Genomic DNA, 6,720 nt, shown 5'->3' with positions numbered 1-6,720 from the left:
TGTCTGACGTTGGTTGTGCACCACCACCATCAGAGACACTTCATTGTACTATGAGGGACCCTGTGCCAGTGTCGTCGCCCAAGAGTGGGCACACCCACCTGTCCAGGCAAACGGCACTTGCACGGGTGCTTGCACCAAGTGATGACCACGGCCTTGTGGGGGGAGTCAGCCCATTTAGGGAGGTATAAAATTGGCCTATGGTGAACATTCAGCAGCTGCAAATGGAGGAATTGGAGAAGTCAGTATGAGGAGGCCAAAAGCAAGACATTTTTCAGGCAAGCTACGTGTCAGCAGGGGAAGGTGGGGCAAAATAATTTGAAATCCATGATTGGTTCATTCTAATGAAGGTTAGATCATCAACATTTCTGGCAGACAGACGTGTCCTTTTTTCGGTCAGTATTGAACCTGCAGCACTGAAGACTCTTTCTAATAGCACACTAGCAGATGGGCAAGCGAGCTCCTGTAATGCATATTCTGCCAATTCAGGCCAGGTGTCTATTTTAGATGCCCAGTAATCAAAGGGGAATGACCTGTGAGGGAGAAAATCGATAAGGGAGAAAAAATAGTTGGTAACCATACTGGACAAATGCTGTCTCCTGTCACTTTGAATCGATGCAGCAGTACCTGTCGTGTCTGCGGTCATTGCGAAATCACTCCACAACCTGGTCATAAAACCCCTCTGTCCAACGCCACTTCGCATTTGTGCACCTTTAACACCTCTGCCATGTTGCCCCCTACAGCTCATGTGAGAACCATCATCGCCGCTGTGTGCTGGGAATGCCTGAACCAAACGGTCTACAAGAGTTGCTTGTTTGGTTGCCAATATTTGCTCAAGGTTCTCATGTGGCATGATATTTTGTAATTTTCCTTTGTATCGTGGAATCAGGAGGCAGGCCAACCAGTAATCGTCATCGGTCATCATTTTGATAATGCGGGGGTCCCTTTTTAGGATACGCAAGGCATACTCAGCCATGTGGGCCAATGTTCCAGGTGTCAATTCACTGCTTGTGCTGGGTTGAGGAGCACTTTCTTGCAAATCAACATCACTTGCAGCCCGCAAAAACCCTGTACCTGACCTTGCAACGCCACCAGTTTCTATTGCCCCCTGAGAAGCATCCTCCTCCCATAAATATTCATCCCCATCATCATCCTCCTCCTCCTCTTCATCCACCACCTCATCCAGGAGAGTTCCCTGAGCAGACAATGGCTGACTGTCATCAAGGCTTCCCTCCTCCTCGGCTGCAGACGCCTGCTCCATAATGTGCGTCAAACTTTGCATCAGCAGACGCATTAGTGGGATGCTCATGCTTATGATGGCGTTGTCTGCACTTACCAGCCATGTGCATTCCTCAAAACACTGAAGGACTTGACAGAGGTCTTGTAGCTTCGACCACTGCACACCAGACAACTCCATGTCTGCCATCCAAGTGCCTACCCATGTATGTGTATACTCCCACAAATAAATGACAGCATGCCTCTGTTCGCACAGCCTCTGAAGCATGTGCAGTGTGGAGTTCCACCTTGTTGCAACGTCGATTATTAGGCGGTGCTGGGGAAGATTCAGCTATTGCTGATGGTTCAGCATATGGCTGGAGTGTATGGGCGACCGGCGGTTGTGCGAGCAAAGTCTTCGCACCTTCAGGAGCAGGGCTGGTAACTCCGGATAATTTTTCAGGAAGCACTGCACCACCAGGTTCAAGGTGTGAGCCAGGCAAGGTATGAAAGGGCTATGGCAGCCAAAAAATTACTTCCGCTATCACTGACTACCTTGCCTGCCTCAAGATGTACACTGCCCAGCCATGACTGAGTTTCTTGCTGCAAGTACTCGGCCAGTACTTCCGCAGTGTGTCTGTTGTCGCCCAAACACTTCATTTGTAGCACAGCCTGCTGACTCTTACTACTAGCTGTTCCTTAATGGGACACCTCGTGTGCAACACCCGCAGCTGCGGATGGAGTGGTCATGCGACTGCACTCTGTGGATGAGCTTTCGCTTCTGGAGGAGGAGGAGGAGGGGTGGCGAATGCCTACAGCCAACTGTTTCCTAGACCGTGGGCTAGGCAGAACTGTCCCACTATGGCTGTCCCCTGAGGACCCTGCATCCAGCACATTAACCCAGTGAGCCGTGATGGACACGTAACATCCCTGGCCATGCCTACTGGTCCATGCATCTGTTGTGAGGTGCACCTTTCTACTAACTGATTGCCTCAGTGCATGGACAATGCGGTCTTTGACATGCTGGTGGAGGGCTGGGATGGCTTTTCTCGCAAAGAATTGTTGACTGGGTAGGTCATAGCGTGGTACTGCATAGGCCATCAGGGTTTTGAAAACTTCACTTTCAACCAACTGGTAGGGCATCATCTCTAACGAGATTACTCTAGCAATGTGGGCGTTCAAACCGTGTGTACACAGATGACAGGATGAGTACTTTCTTTTACTAACCAGAGTCTCTTGTAGGGTGAGCTGGACTGGAGAGCTGCATATGGTGGAACTAGCGGGGGTGGTGGTGGACATGGCAGATTGAGAGAGGGTTGGTGATGGTATTCTTGATGTTGGCCTACATACAGTGTTTCCTACCAAGAACCTTGTGATTCCCTGACTGCTTTGGCCTTGCGACAATACCTCCACATTTGCTGCTGGTGTTGTCCTAACTGGTGGGCTTACAGTGAGGAAAGCAATGTAGCATTGCTGACTACCTTCATTCTGAGTATGTGAACCAATGGTATGGGACGTTTGGTAGTTAGTCCAGGCTTGCAAGTGCATGCTGGTTAAATGTCTAGGCATGCACGTTGTATTTAAATTTTGGAGATTCTTCCTTCTGCTAAAGGTCTTTGAGCATTTCTTACAGATAACTTTGCACTGATCATTCGGATCTTGGTTAAAAAATTCCCACACTGCACTCTTCCTACTATGGAATACCTTTTCAGGCATTGCACGCTGTGCTACTTTAACCGGATGGCCACGCTGTCCTAAAACTGTTTTTGGTTTTGACAAATGTTTTTGGCCAGATACGGGCCTGCCAGATGAAAGCTGTTGCGATGTAGATGGCTGATGCGGAACATCCTCCTCCGCTTCTGAGCTACTGGCAGTGGCACCCTCTTCCCCCAATGGCTGCCAATCTGAGTCAACAACCTGGTCATCTATCACCTCCTCTTCAATTTCATGTGCACCTTCCTCTGTGTCACTGTGTAAGGTGCTATAGCGTTTAAGACGGGGCACCACAGTCTCATCAGGGTCAGATTCTGGCTCAGTACACTGCAAGGGCAATATAGTGATCTGAGTCAATGGAACAGCATAATAATCCAGCTGTGGCTGTGCATCTGTGCACTCCATGTCCGATTCATCTTGTAATGGGCTTTTAACAATTTCCCTCTCTAACCCAGGCACGGTATGTGTAAAAAGCTCTATGGAGTAAACTGTAGTGTCGCCTGCCGCATCCTTCAATTTTGGTTTGCGTGAAGGACACAAGGAAGTGACTTGCATCCACTGACGACTCGCTGCTTTTATATTTCGAACTTTCAACAGAGGAGGCAAAAGAGCAAAAACTTTTTTCTGCTGCTCCGGCTTTAAAAGCTGTTTTCCTACTCCCAGATAAGGGAGCCTTCGAGTCCTTGTGTAGCCAGACGATGACGCTGGCTCAACACCTCGAGTTTTTGGAGCTATTTTGCTTTTCCCACTACCACCAGATGCTCCACCACCACCACCACCATCAGTACCAGCTGGCAACGACCGCCCATGGCCTCTTCCACCAGACTTCCTCATTTTTGGAAAAATCTAACCAAAATAACAACCGTTATATTGTACTGGGAAACAAGGTAGAAGGTGTATATAAACTTGTTGAGAATTTAAATCTCCCTTTTTTGGGGGGAGACTGCACCAAAACTCAGGCCCAGTGTATTACACTATACAATGTAAGTGGAAGAATGTGGCTGGAAGATGTACGACAAACTAACAGAACTGATGTAGATCCACTTAGTGCCAATTTAAATCTCCCTTTTTTTGGGGGGAGACTGCGACAAAACTCAGGCCCAGTGTATTACACTACACAATGTAAGTGGCAGAACGTGGCTGGAAGATGTATGACAAACTAACAGAACTGACATAGATCCACTTAGTGCCAATTTAAATCTCCCTTTTTGGGGGGGGAGACTGCTACAAAACTCAGGCCCAGTGTATTACACTACACAATGTAAGTGGCAGAACGTGGCTGGAAGATGTACGACAAACTAACAGAACTGACGTAGATCCACTTAGTGCCAATTTAAATCTCCCTTTTTTTGGCGGGGAAACTGCACCAAAACTCAGGCCCAGTGTATTACACTACACAATGTAACTGGCAGAACGTGGCTGGAAGATATACGACAAACTAACAGAACTGACGTAGATCCACTTAGAGCCAATTTAAATCTCCCTTTTTTGGGGGGAAGACTGCAACAAAACTCAGGCCCAGTGTATTACACTACACAATGTAAGTGGCAGAACATGGCTGGAAGATATATAAAAAAATAAAAGGGCTGTAGTACAATTTCAATCTCCCTACAATGATCTCAGGACAAGTATGGCAGCAATAGAAAGGACTGCTGCACACAAAAGTGTGGACAAATAAATAAGATAACTGTACAGAAAGGAGCAACAGGATTTTTGCTTTTAAAAAAGCAGTTGGTTTGCACAGCGGCATACAAACAGCAATGCAGCTATCAGGGAGCCTTATAAGGCAGCCTAATAAGCTACAGCGCTGATGCACAAAAATATAAACGCCACAATCCCTGCATAGAAAAGGTGGTGTTGGACAGTAGAAACCGCTAGAGCACAAGCAGTTTCGGAGCTTAATCTTTCCACCCTAACTATATCCCTTCTTTTCATATAGCTGCAGCTGCAGCAACCTATGCTAAGATCGGCAGAAGTAAGATGGCATGCACACCTCTTTATAGCCCCTGTGACGCCACAGAAAGCAAGCCAATCACAGTCATGCCCTTCTTTAAGATGGTGGGGACCGAGACCTATGTCATCACGCTGCCCACACTCTGCGTCCTCCTTCATTGGATTAAAAATGGCGCTGAAAACGTCATACGAAACGTGACTTTGGCTCGCTGATCGCCGACCTCATGGCCCATCCCACACTAGGATCAGGTTGGGTTTCATGAAAGTCGGCAATTTTTGAATGTGTCCAATCCGTTTCGCTCAACCCCACTGTCCACATTCACACTATTACTGATTTTAAACTTGCTCTAATTAGGCCTCTGCCTCCACTGTTTTTCTAGTATTTGCCGTGGGCTCCAACACCACCAGTTGCTGCTCAGAAGTGCCATCTGCACAGTCAACACTTGCTCCTGTGTTATTGGGGTTCAGTAAAGTCACCTGATTCCCTGCTGTGTGTCCGGCAATTTCTCCTGCTCTGCCCACATTCACACTACTACTGATTTTATACTTGCTCCAATTAGGCCTATGCCTCCACTCTGTTTCTAGTATTTACCCTGGGCTCCAACACCACCAGTTGCTGCTCAGAAGTGCCGTCTGCACAGTCAACACTTGTTGCAGTGTTATTGGGGTTCAGTAACGTCAGCTGATCCCCTGCTGTGTGTCTGGCAATTTCTCCTGCTCTGTCCACATTCACACTACTACTGATTTTAAACTTGCTCCAATTAGGTCTCTGTTTCCACTCTGCTTCTAGTATTGACCCTGGGCTCCAACACTGCCAGTTGCTGCTCAGAAGTGCCGTCTGCACAGTAATCACATGCTCCTGTGTTATTGGGGTTCAGTAACATCATCTGATCCCCTGCTGGGTGTCCGACAATTTCTCCTACTCTGTCCATATTCACACTACTACTGATTTTAAACTTACTCCAATTAGGCCTCTGCCTCCACTCTGTTGTTAGTATTTACTGTTGTGAATTCTGTTGTCGGGCTCCCTCCTGTGGTCATGAATGGTACTTCGGCTGGTTCTGTCCATGGACTTTCTCTGGTGGATGTGGGCGTTTCTGAGTTTCCTTCCACAGGTGACGAGTAGGGTTGAGCGAAACGGGTCGTTCATTTTCAAAAGTCGCCGACTTTTTGCAAAGTCGGGTTTCATGAAACCCGATCCGACCCCTGTGCGGGGTCGGCCATGCAGTACGCGACTTTCGCGCCAAAGTCGCGTTTCAATGACGCGAAAAGCGCCATTTCTCAGCCAATGAAGGTAAACGCAGAGTGTGGGCAGCGTGATGACATAGGTCCTGGTCCCCACCATCTTAGAGAAGGGCATTGCAGTGATTGGCTTGCTGTCTGCGGCGTCACAGGGGCTATAAAGGGGCGTTCCCGCCGACCGCCATGTTACTGCTGCTGATCTGAGCTTAGGGAGAGGTTGCTGCCGCTTCGTCAGAAGCAGGGATAGCGTTAGGCAGGGTCCATTAACCACCAAACCGCTTGTGCTGTAGCGATTTCCACTGCCCAACACCACCTTCGGTGTGCAGGGACAGTGGAAGCTACATTTTTTATTTTTTTTCCCCTCAGCGCTGTAGCTCATTGGGCTGCCCTAGAAGGCTCCCTGATAGCTGCATTGCTGTGTGTACGCCGCTGTGCAAACCAACTGCTTTTTTCAAAGCACAAATCCTCTTGTTCCTTCCTTTCGGCACAGCTATCTTTTTTGTTTGTCCACACTTTTTATTTAATTTGTGCATCAGTCCACTCCTTATTGCTGCCTGCCATACCTGGCTGAGATTACTGCAGGGAGATAGTAATTGTTGG

Source organism: Ranitomeya imitator, chromosome 1 (genome assembly GCF_032444005.1).
Source record: "Ranitomeya imitator isolate aRanImi1 chromosome 1, aRanImi1.pri, whole genome shotgun sequence".
Taxonomy (NCBI): Eukaryota; Metazoa; Chordata; class Amphibia; order Anura; family Dendrobatidae; genus Ranitomeya; species Ranitomeya imitator.
Note: the sequence above shows the minus strand (reverse complement) of the source record.